This window comes from Triticum aestivum, chromosome 2D (genome assembly GCF_018294505.1).
Source record: "Triticum aestivum cultivar Chinese Spring chromosome 2D, IWGSC CS RefSeq v2.1, whole genome shotgun sequence".
NCBI classification, from domain to species: Eukaryota; Viridiplantae; Streptophyta; class Magnoliopsida; order Poales; family Poaceae; genus Triticum; species Triticum aestivum.
The window spans coordinates 545,451,223-545,462,397 of NC_057799.1; the positions used below are offsets into that span (position 1 = coordinate 545,451,223).

General features: G+C 54.7%; 1 long non-coding RNA gene across 1 annotated transcript; it reads right to left on the minus strand.

Moving 5' to 3' along the window:
* Nucleotides 1-1,081: 1,081 nt before the first annotated feature.
* Nucleotides 1,082-9,626, minus strand: LOC123049888 (uncharacterized). The gene is made up of 3 exons (XR_006423673.1): nt 9,492-9,626; nt 9,312-9,403; nt 1,082-1,497 (listed from the first exon to the last, which is right to left on the minus strand). It is a non-coding gene; the product is annotated as an uncharacterized lncRNA (long non-coding RNA).
* Between the last annotated feature and the right edge of the window lie 1,549 nt (nt 9,627-11,175).

Genomic DNA, 11,175 nt, shown 5'->3' on the forward strand with positions numbered 1-11,175 from the left:
TTACTTGGTGACATCGAATCAGACTCTTGTCATGTCTCATCTGTAGCGAACAATACGATCTGTGCTCGGATCCAATGGGTTGCTGTGCAACGCGTGAGGCGCCGTAGCCAAACCCTAACAACTCTACGGATCTTGTATCTGCTTGCTCCAAAAAATTTAACCATAATTCTGATCTCCCGACAATAAATTTTCCGACTCTGTCCATGGTCGTCCGGATTAATCGTGAACCTCTCGATCCCTGAGAAGGATCCCTCTAAGAACTCAACACCACCGTGCGCAGGCCCCACGGTGGGCGCCAACTGTCAAGGACTTGTCACGGCAGATGTCCTAGTGTGAGGACTTAGTCGTGACGCCAACGCATCTATGTGGTAGCTAGAGAGGGGTTGATCGGGACGAGAGACACAACACACAAGACAAGGATTTAGACAGCTTTGGGCCCCGGGAAACATTATCCAGTAATAACCCTACATGTTGTTTGTGGCTAGGTCTCATTATGCTCATGAGAGAGTCGCCGGTAAACCGGCTCTTTGTGTCTTGCCCTAGAGATTGTTTCTTCTTGCTTGCCCCTCCTTGGGGAGCCCCGCCCCTCCTTATATATGTTGAAGGGGCGGTTTACATGACTAGTCCTAGTTGGATTAGGATTACTCTATTACAAGTGGAGTCCTAGTCTTGCTTCCTTTGTAAGGGAATAGTCCTTACGCTTTCCTCATAAACCGGCCCACCATTAACATGAACCGGCCTTCTGGGCCTTGGGCCTTGTCCTTTATCTGACCCGTCGTCGGGGTCATTCGTCGACGGAGAAAGAAAGAAAGGGCTTGTGAGGCCAAGACAGCAGAAGAAGCTGGTGATGGAAAAGGAAAATATCCACGCTGGACTCAGTAGATACCTGTGGTAGTGTTTTAAATTTCGCAACCGTTTGTATCTTAATTTTGGCAGTTTAATGTAGCTTTATTTCAATAGTTAAATGTAGCTTTCTTTCAATCATACAATGTATCTTATTTTCAGTTGTACCATGTCGTCATAAAAATGTAAGTTTGGAATAAAATGTGACATTTTCTTCCCGTCATTTTCTTTCCTGCAATTTTCTTTCCCACCAATTTTTCCTTCTTTCCCGCCATAATACAAACTAATTATCGAACGTCGTGCAACAACTACAACATCAAATTAAGATAGAACATAATGCCCCTACAATAAGAGAATACAAACTAATGATGCAAGTACATATGAATGAAACGGTAGAACTGAACTTAATAATTAAAAATATAGCTTAAAAACTACATGAAGGCATCATCGTCATCCTCCTTCGATGCAGAACTCTTGCCCTTTGATGATACAGAACTCTTGCCCTTCGATGATGTGGTTGTCTTGGCCTTGGTGCTGGGCATGAAGATATCGTCTTCGTCCTCGCTGTCGGTAGTCCATACAAAAATATGTTCTGCTGCAATCTTCATGTATGATTCACTCTTATGTTGTAGCTTCTTCCATCCTCCATGCAACCTGAGATTACATACATCATTAAATACAGTAGCATGTAATCTTAACATACTATCGGCATTCTAGGAACGGGGATCCCCAGACTTGCCTGCCTGCGGCCCACAGCGCGGCTAAGCTAGCAGGCCGTACGGCCCATCTTCATCAACAAATCATCCAAGACCCTCGCGAGGGTCCAAGCCTCGCGAGGCGGACGACGCAAGACCTCCTCTGGAGTAGCCTATCCAGACAGGCTCACGAGGAGCGGAGATATCAAGGCGGGGCAAACCTCACGAGGCCCTCGTGACGTGAGCCATGACGCACGACACCAGGCGGGCGCCAGCGCGCGCAGCGTCCTTATTTCCTCTTTGGTGCTATAGAAGCCAGCGCAGGCGAAGAGTACCGAGGCATCAGGCAAAGGTTGCTATATTGGTGCAACGAGACCAAGACGAAGAGGACGGCAAGACGGAGGTCATCGTGGAGCCCAAGATGGCGTCACCACCAGAGCTTTTCGCAGGCGAAGACCACTTTTGGCAGGATAGCTTGTACTAGTTGTCCCCCTTCAGATTTGCCCGCCGTTGTTGGCTCCCTTCCCGCTCGATATTTGGGAAGAGGACCAGGGCCTCTATAAATAGGTCTAGCCACCACAGTAGTAGGCATCTCATCGGATCCAGAGATACACACAAGTTCACAAGCAAAAGAAAACCTCAACCTCAGGAGGCTGTTCTTCCCTTGTACTGTTCATCATCCGCCCAAGAGGCAATCCACCACCACCACACTGGAGTAGGGTATTACACCACAACGGTGGCCCGAACCAGTATAAACCTCGTGTCTTTTTGTGTTGCGAGTTCGTCGAGTTCGTCCGCGAGATCTAGGGCGTAGATCGGTAGGAGGGAAAGACTTCGCGCGCACCCCAGTGTTCGAACCTTAAGGGTTTGCCGGAACCCCACATCCGACATTTGGCGCGCCAGGTAGGGGTGCGCCGGAGCTCCCCCTCCACCGGCCAACTCGCCGACGCTCCACCGTCACGATGTCCGGCGACCCAAGGGCCGGCTCCGACCGCTGGGCAGCCTGGTCAGCCCGGGCAGCGTCGCCTGCCCATGAAGACCTCGACCCCACGCTCCAGGCGGCACGAGCACCGCCAAAATCCGCCGTGCGCGGGCGGCGCGGCCAGGCGTCGTCCACCCTCACCCCGCGGCAAGTACGAGCCGCTGCAAGAGCGGCGAGCCATGCCGCAGCAACGGCGCCGCCCTCGCGGCGGGAGCAAGCAAACATGCGGGAAGCGCTCACCGTGGCAAGGGAGCTGCTGCGGTGCAGACTGATGGAAAGCGGCCGGGACACACTGCTGGAGCGCATTGCCGAGTTACTGGATGCAGCGGCATCGGGAGCACCACCCTTCTGCTATCGATTTCCTCCCCAGGCCACTGCAGGGCCGCGTGGCGAACCTCACCACATCCGCGCGCCATCAACTACGCCCGGGGGCTTCATCAACATCAGCACGGCCAGCGGCGTAGGGGGCTCCGACTCCCCCATGCCGCCCGCGACGGGCACAGGCGCAAGCGTCGCCCTCCATGGTCCCAGCCGAATGCCATGCTGTCATCCCTAGGACGCCACCATGGGCCGAGCAACATGGAGCGTGGGGCACCACGGCGAGGTGTTCGGGGTGACGGCCCCGGAAGCCTACGTGCCCCGCATGATGGACCAAGGGTACGCACCAGAGGACGACCCTGGCTCGTTCATTGGAGAAGATTGGGGAGAGGGGGCGCTAGGAGTCGAAGCCTTCCAAAAACCAACGGAGAACCACGACGGTCATGCAGGCAACGGCAACTACAGGGTACCACTAATCTCTCAGGAACAGGCTTATGCTAACCATGGGCTGCAGATGACTCAGGTTGCAGCGTCGATCGACGACCCTGGCATGGCAGCATCCGTTCCAACAAGGGAGACACGCTAGGGGCCGCCGGGAGGAAGCCAGGAGCAAGGCCCCTCCCCACGGCGCGCGAAACCACGGGACACCCGGAGGTAGGCCCTCTGTCAGGGAGGCTTCGGCGACCCTTCCCCCGGCAGAGGACCTATGGTCGCCGAGGGAAGCGATGGCGTCCTCTTTCCCTCCTTTGTGTCGTCCTGGTGACCGGTCGGCTCAGAGGAGGTCAAGGGTGGCGTAAGGCGGGGCCCTCGTCTGGCGATATGAAGCAAGGCCGGTACCTGTGAAGAAAGCCTAGTGCCTGTGAAGCTCGCCACCCGTGACACTCTCACGTAATAATGAGTTGGGGTTGTACACGCCCCGGAGTCTCAGGGGTGCCGGCCTCAGGCCCTGGGGTTCCCTCCCACGCCTAGTGGCAGAACTTAACTCCGCGCTGGTGAGAAGACTTGAAGACCAGAAGACTAGACTAGGTGCCGGACGCGGCCTTTTGCTTTGGATTTCTCTCTCTATAGCTTTGCTTTCTGGATCTAGATTTGAGTTGAAGCTGAGTTTTTATTGATGCGCGCGGGGGGAGCCTTTTCTTGTTCGAGCAATTTCTTGCCTTCTGGATCTCGTTTTGACTGGGACTCATGTCCATTGCCTTCCCTCACGAGCTCCTCGCGAGCGGGACAGCGCGAAGCGCGCATGCCAAGTGCGTGCAAGCACTACAACTGGTGCTCAGCTCTAGTGGGGCCCCTCTGATGGGGCGACGAGCTCCGCAGGGTTCTCACGAACTCGACACATCACAGCCCAGCTCAAAGCTGGCGCTGACTAAGGTAAACCAAGGCAGAGAACTCGCATCCGGATTCACAAGTTCACGAGGAAACAAATTCACATCGCATGGGAAAGTAAAAACTGCAATTTGCTTACATGAGGGGCTCCCCCTCCCAAAATGCTCTTACAAGTCTTCCAAGGGCCCTGCCCGAGCTTCGTGTGCAGGATGAAATGAGAGGAGAACATGGGATCAACCAGAAATGTCGCTCGCTACGTCACCCTCGGATGCGTCGCTCGCGTTGTCATCGTCTTCATCGGCAACGTCGCCACCGCCGGCGACGCCCCCGACGTCGTCGTCAACCACGTCGCCTCCGTCTACAGCGATCACCACCCCGTCATCTTCCGAAGTGAAGGCCCTGACCAACGCGTCCACATTGTCCTCAACCCAACGCGCTAGGTCGCCCCGGACAGCCGTGGGTACGGGGGCGATGGCGGCGTCGAAATCAAAGTTGGGGTCGGCATTCAGGAGGTGGCTGAAGACACGGGAGAAAGCGCGCTCGAGCAGGCCACGCCCCCTTTCCTCCACAAGCTGGCGAGCTCTGGCAGATCGAGCCTCCAGGCGCGCCACCACCTCGGTGAAGAAGGTCAGGTGGCTGGCATAATCATTTGAGTGAGGGGTCGGCGCCTCCACGTCGCAAATATGGCCGAGGGCGATATTTGCCCTGTTCCGGAGATCCTGAAGCATAGGGGCATGCTCGCGCTCCAGCGTTCGTCGCTGGAGCACTTCCTCCGTGTTTTGCCTCGCGACGGCCTCTGCGTCATCAACCCGCCTCCGGAGGGAACGCAGCTCGGCGCGGGCGGAAGCCAAGTCCGCCTGCGCCGTAACCAGGGCGTCGGCCGTGGCTTCCGCACGCCTCTCAGCCTCGTCCAACCTGGGCCTGAGGGCAGAGGCCCTGCCCTCATCCTCCACGCCTGCGAGCTTCAGCTCCAGGTCGTACCTACCCTCCAGATCTGCGCGAACCTCGGCCACCCGGTGATCAACCTCCTCCTCGACTCTAGCCTCGCGAGCCCCGACGGCATCTTCTGCTTGGGCAACTTGATGCTCCCTCATCTCCAGATGCTCGAGCTCGAGGCTGCGTTCCATGGCCTCCAGGTCCAGCGCCTCCTCACGCTTCCGGACCTCCTCTTCCTCCGCGGGCGTCCCCCTCAGCGACGCAAGAGCGACCCTGCGCGCCTCCACCTGCTGCTCAAGAGACACGCTCCAGGCCTGGAGCTCCCACACGCGCTTCTCCGCAGACTCGCGGCGGCAGTCAACCTCGTGAGCCTCGTCCAAAGCTCGTGAGCGGGCTTCATGGGAAACCTTGAGAGACGCCTCAACCTTCGCGTTCTCAAGGTTGCGTTGATAGCGGCTGAGGTTGATGGCCACCTTCAGCTCGCGCTGCTCCTCCGCCAGCCGGAGACCTTCAGCCTCAAGACGCGAATCGACACTCGCGAGCTCTTCACCAAGTCGACACATCACGCCCATCGCCTCCTGGAAAAGCTCGTGATGAACCACACTCCGCCCGCCGAGCTCGAACGCTCGGCCCACCTCATCCTCCGCCTCGGGAGCTGCGGATGTGACGCCAAGTGGTGCGCCCCCTCCAGGCAGGGGGCTGGGGGCCGACGCCGAGCCTGACGTCAACCAGTCCTCGCGAGGAGCACAAGCTGATCGGGGCCCGCTGCTTGAAGAGAAGCCAAAGATCGAAGCCAACAGATTGCCGTCCATGACCAGCGGAGGAGTCATGGGCACGCCTGCCAAGCTCCACACCAAACCAGGGAGAAGGAGCGACAGGGCCGCAGGTTCAGCACGCCAAGAAGGCAGGAGTGCCGCTTCAACCAACCCTGCTCCGGGGGCGACAAGCGGACTCGGAGCACTCGAGGCCGGAGTAAAAGTTGATGAAGGAGGAGGCCGCTTCTCGGGAAACGCAACAGCTTCAGTAGAAGGAGCCCTAGAGAACCGACATCAGGACAAGAAGGCAACACGTAGGAAGCCATGACAACAAGGTACTTACGGGTCAATGGTGATGTACTTTCGTCGCTTCAGCGGCCCGAAGATGCTGCTACCACTAGGGGATCCTTTCCTCTTGCGGAGCTCACCGAAGTCCACGCAAAGATGACCGAAACGCTGGATGTGACGGCCGGTGCGCAGAGGGGCCGGAGAAGAGCCTGGAAGGATACCTTCGGAGGTGCCTGGTTGCGGCAAACAGCCGGGCACCGTCTCACCACAACCTCCCGAGGCCCTTGGAGCCTTGGCCTTGGGAGCCGCATGCTGCGCCTCCTAAATAATTAGCGCCTCAGGAGGGGGGGCGTAGGCCCCAGAAGACGACGCCCCAGGATCACCATCCGGCATGTGCTCTTCAGCGCTAGGGCCGCCGGCCCCCATCGGAGCTCGCCCTCCTGCACCCTCACCTGGGGCGAGCTCGGCACCGGTGGTGAGGAAGGGGACCACGTCGATGGGGTTCCCGCGGGGCCCCACCAGGCCGATCGGGCGTAGGCCCCACTCATCAAAGGAGGGCATGCTTGCGGCAAACTCATCCTTGTTCTCGCAATGGTACAGCAGGCAGCTCTTCCTGGGCATGTCGTCCGGCAGAGGGATACCCGTCAGAACTATGAACACCGTCTCCCGCGTCTTAAGAGGAAGCCCTTCCTCCTGAAACCTCATGTGGTCCTGACTGCTGAGAAAGGCCCACATCGGGCGGGAATGGCGCTGAAGCGGAGCGACTCGGCGCTTGACGAACTCCTTCACCACCATAGGCGCAGTCACGTCGCGGTCCTTCAACATCCTCAGCCTGGCCCAGACAGGAGCAAGACGGGGGCTTGTGAGCTTCTGATGGCCCCAACCGGAGTTTGGAACAGCAGGCCCCGCCGGAGCATGAAGCAGGGGGCTGAGCACGCCGGCATCGACAAACACCCATCGCGTACGGAACTCGCTCGTGGATGAAGGGACCTCGAAATCAATCCCCGCGCCCGCGGTCGCAGCCATGGCCTGGAAGCTCACGCACCCCGAGCATTGCTGAGGGTCGGCCAGATGCAATGAGAAGAAGTGACAGAGGAGGGCCACCGAAGGAGCGATGCCCACCATGGCTTCGCACACGAAGGCGAAGACAGCAAGAAGAGTCACCGATTGGGGGTCAAGATGCAACATGTGGATCTGGTGATGCTCTAGCACCGCATTGAGGAAGGCAGAGAAGGGACGAATCAGGCCAGCCCAGAGGGCATCTATGAAGATTGGGACCTCGGTGGCTGCCCGACCCATGCGGGTGCGAGACGCAAGCCAATCCACCATCTCTCCCCACTCACTGAAGCTGGAAGCGAGCATCGGACGCACCTTGTCCATGGCCTCGTCGTTGAGCACCCGGGATCGGCCTAGCGCCGGCTCGACAGGTGGAGGTGCGTCGGACGAAGACATTGGCATCTTCCCCTTGTCCGCCTGTTTTGGCGACATGGCAACGAAGCAGGAGGAGGGCAGGTCGGATCGGAGAAGGGAAGCAGAGCCACAAGGAAGCAAGGAAATTGGGGAAGCAAGGCGCAGGCGACAGAGGAATAACTGTGTAGGCTGTAGGGGCCGCATAGCCAGGCGGATTCAAAGGCAGCGTGGGGAAGCGGAGGCGCCCACGTCCAATCAACCGCCACGCGTCAACCAAGGCCGCAGGCTTTTGGGGCCCGCGGTGCTCCGAACTTGACCCTTGGCTTCGCCGCGAAGCCAAGCCAGAGCGCACCTTGGGCCCGGGGGCTACTGTCGGCGTTCCGGGAACGGGCGTCCCCAGACTTGCCTGCCTGTGGCCCACAGCGCGGCTAAGCCAGCAGGCCGTACGGCCCATCTTCATCAACAAAGCATCCAAGACCCTCGCGAGGGTCCAAGCCTCGCGAGGCGGACGACGCAAGACCTCCTCTGGAGTAGCCTATCCAGACAGGCTCACGAGGAGCGGAGATATCAAGGCGGGGCAAACCTCATGAGGCCCTCGTGATGTGAGCCATGACGCATGACACCAGGCGGGCGCCAGCGCGCGCAGCGTCCTTATTTCCTCTTTGGTGCTAAAGAGGACAGCGCAGGCGAAGAGTACCAAGGCATCAGGCAAAGGTTGCTATATTGGTGCAACGAGACCAAGACCAAGAGGACGGCAAGACGGAGGTCATCGTGGAGCCCAAGACGGCGTCACCACAAGAGCTTTTCACACGCGAAGACCACTTTTGTCAGGATAGCTTGTACTAGCTGTCCCCCTTCAAATTTGCCCGCCGTTGTTGGCTCCCTTCCCACTTGATATTTGGGAAGAGGACCAGGGCCTCTATAAATAGGTCTAGCCACCACAGTAGTAGGCATCTCATCGGATCCAGAGATACACACAAGTCCACAAGCACAAGAACACCTCAACCTCAGGAGGCTGTTCTTCCCTTGTACTGTTCATCATCCACCCAAGAGGCAATCCACCACCACCACACTGGAGTAGGGTTTTAGACCACAACGGTGGCCCGAACCAGTATAAACCTCGTGTCTTTCTGTGTTGCGAGTTCATCAAGTTCGTCCGTGAGATCTTAGCGAGCTATGGCGTAGATCGGTAGGAGGGAAAGACTTCGCGCGCACCCCAGTGTTTGAACCTTAAGGATTTGCCGGAACCCCACATCCGACACATACATCATTAAGTACATTAGCATGTAATCTTAACATAGAAAATTTAGATTATTGCGACATAACAAAGTAGACCTACGGTTTCCTAATTATAGATTTATTAATAAACATACCACATGCAATGACCAATTACAGTACAAACTTTTTTCTTAATTACCATATTAAGATCTTCTCGCATGTCAAACTAAATTTATGCATTTCAAAAGCCTAATGTTGATCTACAATACCGTCAAATATTTGCTGTCCAAATTCTAGCTCTAATGGAACCTAAACATTCAACAGAAGTACTAATTAAGAATTAATACTAATGGACGCAGCTAAAATTGATACAACATCTTCAACCTACTCTTCTAAGAAAATAGTATAAATGCAACATATTTCATTTGAAATTATTTCTAACTTCTAAGCACTAACATCGCATAGGTAATGACGAGCTAAAAGACTAACTAATTACCACCGTGCATGCACAAAAAAATCAATGTATTGCAAAGCTCGTACCTCGATCTTCAACTTCGTAGTTCACTTCGCACGCCAAATCCTACTCCTGAATCTCTAAATGACTCCAAAAAGTGATGAAATAATGCCTAACACTATAGGGAATACATAGTTATGAACTAATCAAAAAGAGTAAAAACATCAAACATGCGAACGAAACCAAAAAAAATGGATAGATCTTACCTTGATCTATCTTTCCTTCAACTTCAACATCTTCCAAATCCAACTCTAAATCGCCCTAAATCACGAGTGAAAGTGCGTACTGAGCTTTTCTTTCTCTGTGTTCTAGAGACTTAGAGAGCAGAGGAACAAGCCCACAGAGAGTATGCTTGTGCACGGAGTAGAAGCATAGCATATAAAAGGAAGGGGATCCCTGTAGTGTCGGCATAACAGGTTAAAACTCACCTACCGCAGCCTCGGGTTCCCGCGGCGAGTGAGTGTATTCCTGCAGTGTCGTCGCATCCTCTGAAGCAAAAACCAGCGATGAGTCCCGGAGTGCCGTCGCATCCGGTCAAGCAAAAGCCAGCTAATTCCTCGGGCAGCAGCGAATCAGTGCGCATAAAAAAAGAAACGGTGTGGATTCCCGCCGAAGGAACACCAAAGGCTGCCGGTCCGCATGCAGCAACAACAGTGCGGCCGCCTCAAGGACTGGCGGCGTGGCTCACCATCTCGTCAGGCGTGCAACAGCCCTGTCGGCCGGTCTGCGGCAGCACCAGCGCATTTCACCTCGTATCATGGTGGCAGGGCCCACCGGGCCTGCCCTGTTCCGTCCCGGCGAGAGGCTAACCCCGAAATATGTAATTCGTAGTTGGTCGCCTCATTGTGTGGCGGCAGGGCCCACCGCCTCCTGGCGTGGCGGCTGCCGCCATGGCTGGGGAGGTATTTTTTGTCAATTTGATCCACAGGTAGCCTTTTTTGTCAACTCATATGGCGAGGTGGTCCTTTTGGACCAAAAAAATCTGCGTCGTTGAGTCTATTTATGCGTCTGTGGTGTTATCTTGCACCCCACCACTGGCAAGCCCAGGCCGGGGACATTTACATGGACAAGAAAGATTCGTACACTAATTTCCCACCGGAATTAGTGTGCGCACTAATTTTTCATCACCACACAAACACATCTATGACAATATCCATCACCACCCACACATGCATATGGATCATAGAGAAAAAGTTTTAGATTGTCAGCAGCATACAAATTAGAGGTCGATAGCCACAAAAATTCAATAGCATATTACCATACATTACATCCTTCACTAGGTGTATCGTGAAAGATTGTTTGATGTGGGACGTTTTCATGACAATCTTTCACCGTACAGAACAAATGAAGAGCAACAACAACTAATATTTATCGAGTAGCTTGGTTTACAAAGACATAGCCAAAGCCATAAAACTTTTAAACCTAGGGAGAATAACTAGACATGATGACGAAGATCATAATATCAATGAAGCACAAACCCTTCAGTAAACACAAAAGAGCCAATACTGAACATAAACTAGTGTTGGTACCAATATCGCCGGTTGTCTGCAAACAAAACTCCTAAGTAAGAAATCTTATCCCCAGCTTACAAGGAACATTTAAGGAATACTTATGGTAGAGGCACCTAGTTAGGTGCGAACACGTCTCAAATGAAGGATTACTTCATGAGACCAATGTTGTGCACTGTCGGAATAATATATCTTGCATGAAAACTTATGAAGCCCTCACGCGGCAAGTAATTATCTCACATCTTGCATGAAAACTTGCATAACTTTTGACTCAAGACCTTAAATCATGCAACATTTGTTGTGCATGCAAGTTGGGTTCAAATAGCATCAGCTCCTGTCCATTGAACATGCTAGAATTTTTTTAAATTAATTTGATTTAGGT